The sequence below is a fragment of the Sorex fumeus genome, unplaced genomic scaffold (genome assembly GCF_029834395.1).
Source record: "Sorex fumeus unplaced genomic scaffold, SorFum_2.1 ptg000070l, whole genome shotgun sequence".
Lineage (NCBI taxonomy): Eukaryota > Metazoa > Chordata > Mammalia > Eulipotyphla > Soricidae > Sorex > Sorex fumeus.
The window spans coordinates 7292658-7301203 of record NW_026606127.1 but is presented as its reverse complement, the minus strand read 5'-3'; the positions used below and the strand labels follow the sequence as shown (position 1 = coordinate 7301203).

At 39.6% G+C, this 8546-nt stretch overlaps 1 pseudogene; it reads right to left on the bottom strand.

The window, feature by feature from the left end:
• Positions 1-619: 619 nt before the first annotated feature.
• LOC130037099 (uncharacterized) lies at positions 620-713 on the bottom strand (annotated as a pseudogene).
• Positions 714-8546: the final 7833 nt, after the last annotated feature.

Genomic DNA, 8546 nt, shown 5'->3' with positions numbered 1-8546 from the left:
TTTCCTCTTTGATATCTTCTCTAAGCCAATGGTTGTTCATTACTTCCCTTAAAGAAAATATTTCCTTGCTGAGCTTCAGTCTGTTTGATCTATGGAGACGTGACAAAGAAGTGTTGAAATCTCCTTCTAGTATTGTGTTGCTATCAATGTTTTTCTATAAGTCAATTAGAAGTTGTTTTTAAGTATTTTGCTGGTCTGTCATTAGGATCATATACATTGAGGAGGGTGAGTTCTTTCTGATGTACATATCCCATGACCACTAAGAAATGACTTTCACTGTCTCTGATAACCTTTAGCCTGAAGTCCATGTGGTCTGATACTAGTATGGCCACTCCAGCTTTGTGGAGGTGATATTTTCTTGAAAACTTGTTTCCCAGACTTTTACCTTTAGCCCATGGGTGCTTTGATTGTTCAGATGTGTTTCCTGCAGGCAGCAGAATGAATGTTGGTTTCAGTTTTCTAATTCATCTTCCCATTCTGTGCCTCTGAATTGGCACATTTAGTCCATTGACATTGAGAGAGATTTTTGTGATTGGGATTTGTGCTCTCTTTATGTAGAATTTTTGTACTTGTGGGGATTGTCTTAGCTTAAAGTAGACCTGTTCATTCTTCTTGCAACAAAAATATGGAATGCTTTACAAGTTTGCATATCATCTCTGTGCAAGGACCATGCTCATCATTTTATCATTTCAATTTTAGTATATGTGTTAAACTTAGTAGGAGTTAATTTTTCCATATTTTTCTCTTCTTATTACTTTGAGTGTTGTCCTTCCTCACTCCTATGGCAGACAATGATTCCTAATCAAGGAATGTATTTCAAAGCAGCATGAATAAATAGATTTAGAAATTTAATGTCCCAGAAAGAAAAATATGGTTTTTACCATATTATCTTTTACCATACCCTAGGCATCAGTTTTACAAAATAATTCTTTTGGAAGATGGGATATGAGTTTGTTTAATGTCGTTCCCTGAAACCTTAATTAAGACCATTAAACTAGAGCCTTTTGCTTTTCTCGCCTCAGTCTCGTGTACATCTCCAGGAAAAGGTGGATGGTGTTGTCTGCACTTTGACCACCTTGAATGTATGTAGGATTTTTCTCCTGAAGGATGAGGTGAGAAGCATATTGATGATTTCATTCCACCTTATTACAAGTTCAACTTGAACGGAAGGTGAGACTCATGTGGCTCCTATAAAGGACAGAACAAAGGGTCTCAGTGAAGTTTAATGGCCAACTGATATTAACAACATAGATGACTCATAGTAACCTGTGTGCATCTTTGTGTATAGTGAGTTTCATATCTACTGATAGTGATTCTCAGTCATGACACATGGGAAAAACGGATCTGTAATTAAAAATCTAGTTCTCTGAGCAGAGTGGGCTCTCTGACGTGATTGAACAAGTTTGTAGTAATTTATTACTAAGCACATAAGTATTTTCAATGATGCGTACTTTTCGATCTAAAATTAATTCCAAATATGTCTAAAACAACAGTCTCCTGACCTCGCACCTGGCTTTCCTCACTGGGGCCCCTTGGAGATGGCGGGGTGAGATTCCCTCACCGCCCTGAGCATAGCCCCGGCAGCTGAAGACCTCTGCAACCAGCCATAGGTACGCTTAGAGACCACTCTTCCCAAGCTTGAAGGAGCCTCATGCATGAAGGAACTGGAAGAGGAACCCAAATGTGCGGGACCAGGGCATGAGATCTCCATGGCTGCTCAGATCAAGAATGTGCCCGCTCCTTCCAGATCCCCCATCTTCTAGTAATTAAGTGTTACAACCACGAACTACCCCTGGATCCATGTAATTCCCTCAATAGCCAACATCCAGAGACTGGATCTTATTTAGAAGACAGCAACTCTGATTGTCCAGTTCTCACTCTCAGAGAACCTGGTAGGCTTCTGCGAGTATCTTGCCCGCATGGTGGAGTCTTTGTTTCTGGTCAGTTTCTTTTGAGGTACAGAAGCTGCTTAATTTAAGATAGTTCCCTTTGTTTATCTCTGCTTCCAGTTGCTTGGCAAGTGGCGTGTTATATTTGAAGATACCTTTAGCTTCAATATCGTGGAGGGATTTGCCAACCTTGTCATCACTGTACCTGAGGGATTCTGGTGTGATGTTGAGGACTTTGACCTATTTTTATCTGACTTTTGTGCATGGTGTTAGGTAGAGGTCTGAGCTATTTTTTTTTTTGCATGCAGCTGTACAGTTTTTTCTGCACCGTTTGTTTAGAAGGACTCTCTTAAACCACTTCACGTTTCTTGCTCCCTTATCAAAGATTAGATGATTATATATTTGAGGGTGTGTGTCAGTATATTCAATCCTTTTCCATTGGTCTGCAGCTGAGCCTTTGTTTCAGTCCCATGCTGTTCTCATTATTATCGTTTGCAGTAGAGTTTGAGGTTGGGGAAGGTGTTGCCTCCATCGTCTTTCCCCCAAGAATTGCTTTAGCTATTCGTGTGCGTTTATTGTTCCATGTGAATTTCAGGAATGCTTGATCAATTTCTTTGAAGAATGTCATGGGTATCTTTATAGGGATCAAGTTGAATTTTTACAATGCTTCTTGGAGAATTGCCATTTTGACAATGTTAATTCTCCCATTCCATAAGTAGTATATATGTTTCCATTTCCTCGTGTCGTTTTTAATTTCCTATTGTATAGGTCCTTTACCTCCTTAGTTAAGCTGATTCCAAGGTTCTTGATTTTCTGAGGCACGATTATGAATAGGATTGCTTTTTCATGTCACTTTCTTCTCTCTCATTATTTGCATATAAAAAATCCATAGACTTTTCGGTATTGAGTTTATAGCCTGCAATTTTACTATAAAAGTCTATTGCCTCTAGGAGTTTTTTCGCAGAGATTTTAGTATTCTCTAAATATTGTATGATATCTTCTGTGAATAGTGAGAGATTATTTCTACCTTTCATACATGAAAAACCCTTAATATCTTTTTCTTATCTATTTTCTCTTCCAAGTACTTCCAGTACTACATTGAACAGAAGAGCCAAAATGAATTTTTACTTAGCACATTCTGTCTGTAAATTTCTATGCTAAGAACGGTGGAAGAAACAGTGATATCTTAGTAATTTACAAGTAAATTATGAAGACAGATAATTTAAAAGAATTTCTTTGTATAAATTTCCAAAATGTGTAGCTTTTATTAAATATATTAAAAATAAATCGTAGGTCTTGATTATACCATGAAGATTGTTTTCCTGTTAGAAGTTACCCTTCTAAAATGCAATAAAGAGACACATTTTGAAAATGTTGATTATTCGTTCATTCATTCAATGAATATTTGTTAGTCTGGTTGTGCAGTGCCTGCAGGAAGTCAACCTGTACCCTCAGGTGAGTGCATCAATAGTCTGATGGTGTCTTCATGCTTCCTGAAAACCTCAAATCGCCACTGTGCCTCTGGCTGGCTCCCAACAACTCAGGACTACGTTTCCCGAGAAATTAAACTCCCGAAAGATATGTGGGGGCCATGTTCACAAACCCACCCCTGGCTCAGCTATACAAGCTAATGGATTGGTCTTGTTTCAGAGACCCATAGACAAATCTCAAAGATATCAACACCCACAGTTAACCTTGGAACTGCAAAAGGCTGAAGACACTAGGGTAAATCGGAGGGAAGCAGTTTAGTTTGGTGCCCACCCAACCAAAACCCAGTGCAGCCACTTTCTCCCACAATACAAAATCGCCACCATGCCCTCCTCTGGTTTCCACCGTCTCAGGATGGCTCTCCCTGAAACATAACAGCTGAAAATTCGGATATGTGTGTTTTGTGACTGAAATCTCCAGGCTTTCTCTGGGCAGGATGGGCATCCCACACCCACTTCCCTGTACTTATGGAAGCCTCAGCAGTCATTTCCATACCTCAAAGCTACTCCAGGCTTACCTTCCTGATAAAAATGCTAAATTCCTTGAACAAACATGATGACCTCTTAGTACCTTTATGAGACCCTTAATGCACAAAATAAAAAGGAGACAAAGAGAAAGAATTAAAGATCCTGCCATAGAGACAGGCTGGGGGTGGGGGTAGTTTGTTGGGGGATGGTTTTAGGGAACCAGGAATATTGGTTTTGGGAAATGTACACTAGAGGAAGGATGGAAGTTGGATCGTTGTATGACTGGAAGCAAATTATGAATAGATTTGTAATGGTCTATACCACAGATATTCAATAAAACATTAAAAATACTGATGTAACTTTAAAACCCAGCATAACTATTTTTGTGTTCTCTGTAGGAAAAAAATGTTACTCACCTGTGTGCCAATAGCTTGTAGAAAGCCAAACCCAAAGATATATCAATGACTGTCTTTGGCATGAATACTGTAATTGCAGCTATGTTATGTTTTAGAATCAGTTCGTGGACAAGACGTCAAGAGGAGCAGTGGCAAAGTGCATCAATGTTGAATGGATAATGTTTCAGGAGCTTGCAAGGGAGATGGGAAGATTTGGCATGAGAAAAGTGAAGAAACAGAAGAGTGAAGTACTAAAAGTATCATGAGAAAAATGCAAGGGAGGACATTTCCTGGCAAGTGTCACACTCTGTTGAGCTTTTGGTGAGGATAAGTATTAGAAAGTATCTTTCCCATTTAGTGGTAAAAAGGTTACTTTGATGGGTATATTTAAAATTTACTTTAACGATTAGAATCACTAAGAGATACACAGTTTCAAAGTTGCTCATAATTGAGTTTCAGTCATCTAATGTTCTAGAACCTTTCCAGTATATTGGGGCATTTTTGAAGGAATATCCCTGGTGCGAAGACTAGGGCATCTGAATCTTAACACATTTCACCAAATATATGATCTGTACTCACATGATTTACACTGTCTCCCCTGCTCTTTGATTTATGTTTTCATGCAATATTTCCTTGTGAACCTCACCTCAACTGAGGCTCCCTTTTTAAGACAAGTACATGTTTCTGGGGCATTACATATTTTTTGGTTTCTGGGAGAGTCTGTAAAGCAATGCTCAGTAGGTGTGGGGGCACTACAGACAATTTTCAGAAAACGTGGCCATGGTGCTTGGGGTCCTCTGAGTCTATGCAGCCTTTGATACTCTGGCAATCATGTGGCGCTGGGAGTCAAATTGAGTGCATGTGAGACAAGTTTCATAAGCACTACACTATCTCTTGCGGCCCTGGGTATTAGATTTATGTCAGCATTCTGAGGTCCTCCCTTTTGTCAGAAAGCAGAGACTCGTGCAGGAGAAAGTGATAGAGACTTTAGGGTTTAGCTAGGTTGACTGAGTGGCTGGTGATACCATTAAGATTGGAACATAAAGTATAAATAAAACAAGAGCCCCGTGCTTTTTCCCGCTGAACTCGACACCCTCCACAGGGGGACACCTGCGGGGAACACCTGCAGCAGCTCCTTGGGACTGTCCATCACCTAATCAGCGCCTCCCCTCCAGCTGGGTAGGGGGAGCACAAGCCAGGTTCACCACTCCTCACCCGCAGCTCCCCGGGTTTTCCTGCAGAACTGGACACCCTCCAGAAGGGGACACCTGAGGCAGCTCAGGGGAAGTTATAGAGTTATGGAGAGGACAAAGGGGGAATACACAAGACTCTAAGAAAGATAAACTTGGTACAGGGTTATAAACCCATAAGAGGAGAAATTGCATGGGCCTGATGAATAGTGGGGTAGAGTCAGAGGAACAGTATTGCTGACAGGGCATTTTCTCTGCACGCAAGAAGGACCCAGTTCAATTCTTGCAATCCTTTATGGTCCTCAGAGAACCACCAGATGTGAAACTTGAGCGCAGAGCCAGGAGTAAGACCAGAGCACAGTCAAGTATGTCCCATCCCTGGTGTCCTCCAAAAAAAAAAAATGAGAGAAATGGCACAGTCTGGGGATTAGGATTAAAAGAAAAAAATCGGAATAGGCTAAAGAAGAAAGATGAGTCAAAGGTGACCGGAAATAAAGTTAAAATTCTTTCATGGAGTCTGTGTTTATGCCTCATGGCCACTTTTGGAAAATAACGAAATTTGAGACACATCTCTAAAAGTTTCGGGTGGTCTAATCATAAATGATGGCTGGGGGTTGTGAACACATAGACTGGGGAATGAACCTTCCAGATGAGTGGTCAACGGCCTCAGAGTCATTCAAGGATGACTCTTAACAGGGACCAAGCCAAGAGAACTGTTGCAGCATGAAGCCTGAAGATGAGCTCCTGGGAGATGCAAAGATAAGTCACCATGTCCTCTGGCCCTCTGTTCAGCACCCCTAGCTGCAACATTTCCCTTATTCCTAACAATATTCAGAGTCGCTATCACGGTGACACTTTGCTAGCTAGTATCAACAATGAGGTCCATTGCCTCTGTAAGTCTTTGCATTTGTAAACTCCCCGCTGTGGGAAACCCTGCTTTCAGGCAATGGCATCTGGACATTTCTGGCAGGGGGAGCTCAAATTATATTACCTTGAGGGGCTGCTCTGTGGTCTTCCATGGTTCCTGGTGCCTGTAGCCTTCTCTAAACATCGCTGTTAACTGCAGCTCACACAAGAACCAACGTTATCAGTGTCATTGGGGCTGCCTTGGGGGATGTACTGGACTAAGACATGCGCACTAGGTCACCACGACCAAAGCGGTTGGTACCGCTTAACCTTGAGCCTGGAAGGTGGTGGTGGAAAGAGATGGTCCTGGGAGAGTTAATGGGGTGATGGATGGATGGCAAGGAAACCGGGAAAGGTAGGGAACTGGACAGCTGGTGATCATCATAGGAGAGTTGGTAGATGTGTTTTAATCACATTAATATGTTTTTCAGAAATGTTAAGCAAAACAAAAATATGAAAACAAGATAGGTTCCAAAGAACAGGTTACATATAAGACCGAGATAGCTGAAAGGGCTGGCATTCCTTCTGGAGCTTTCAATCATACCATTTACTAAGGTTGGTATTTTCACGTTACTTAGCTGTGGAGAGGAATAATGAGAAACAGAATGCCACCAGAAAAGCAAACTGGATGACCACCTTTCATAAAAGCCATGTGAAAGGTGTTCACATGGATCCCAAATGCAAGTGGGTTAACAGGAACATATATTTAATTAAGTCTGCTTGGTACCAGTAACTACTTTTGTGGAAATGGAGGAAAACGAATACAGTTTCTGACAGACTTGAGAATAAACTGCTAACAAATTTTCCCAGGAAAGGGTAGTTGACTGGCTGGGAACAGAAAAATTTGAAAAGTGTTTTGCTACCTTTCACGTATGGCTAAAGGAAAATGATCCCAGTAAACTCTCAAAATTAACAAGCTTCAACTCCCTTGAAGGAAAGTTGTATACAATGTGGAAAAACTGCTGGGAGAAAAGTCTGAAATGATAGGAAAAGAGACAATAAGTGCAGAAGGAAGGACTTGACATTTGGGTTCCTCTGAAAAAAAAGCTTGAAACAACAAGATCTGGTGAGCACATGATTTACTGGGAATGGGATCTGAGAGGAAAATAGTGATATCAGGGATGTGAAAAAGGAACATCCAAATTAAGGAAGACTTAATTAGCTGATTACCACATGGGCAACATGGTTGCAAGACTACCAGAACTTACCAAGGAATTTACTTTAATTTTCTTTCTTTTATATGGTCAATTACAACATGTATTCTTTGCATAATTCAATGACAATTTGGAGTGTTCATTTCTTTCTCAATATTCTTGTCACTTGTGTAAGCATCTTAAACACCTGCTGTATAACAGAATTATTTGATCAGACTTACTATTTACTATAATATTTAGTTGAGATTACTGAAAACTAGGTCTAAAATGAAGTTTGTTTTGATTAGTAGAAGTAGAAGAGCGAGCACTAGGGATGGAATTAGTGATTATAGGGTACCACATTCAGTTCTTAATAAAACAAGTAAAAGAAAGTGTCCAAAAGAGACTATTGAAAAAGACATCCATCTCTGTTTAACATGTAAATTCAGCATTTTTTATATTAAATTGAAAATTAATTAATATTCCTGTATTTGGTCTTTTAAAGACATTCAAGTTTGGTTAAGGAATCAAACACTGCCAATGAAATCATAAAAATTTAATCATAAAATCGTGATTACTACTTAAGTGTCCAAGGATGTCAGTGCTAAGAATTATTTCCGTTGATCTCACTTGTGCATATGATAGGCATATGAATACATCTGTGTGAATAAATAATTGATATCTAATTTAGAGTCTCACCATACATGGTTGTGGGTATTGTGAAATAGTTATATATATTTTCATAATTTTGCAATAACATCTCTGGGTGTGAATCCTTGAATCATAAATACCTTTTCGTATGTTCCAGCACTAGCTCCTCCCATATTAATTACTATATATATGACCTCCTCAGGAGTCATTTGCTTTTTTCACTTTGTTTTAGTCCTTCTCTCTCTATTTTCAAATGTGAGTTATCTGTATCAAATCAAGGTGCATGTATTTGGTGTGGCAATTTTAATCTTTATGAGTAATTTATATTTTATTCATTTATTTTTTAATTGAATCACCATAAGATGGGCTATTACAAAGCTATTTTATGCAGTTTACTTTTTAATCCTCTCAGTTAAGCCAGGGAAAA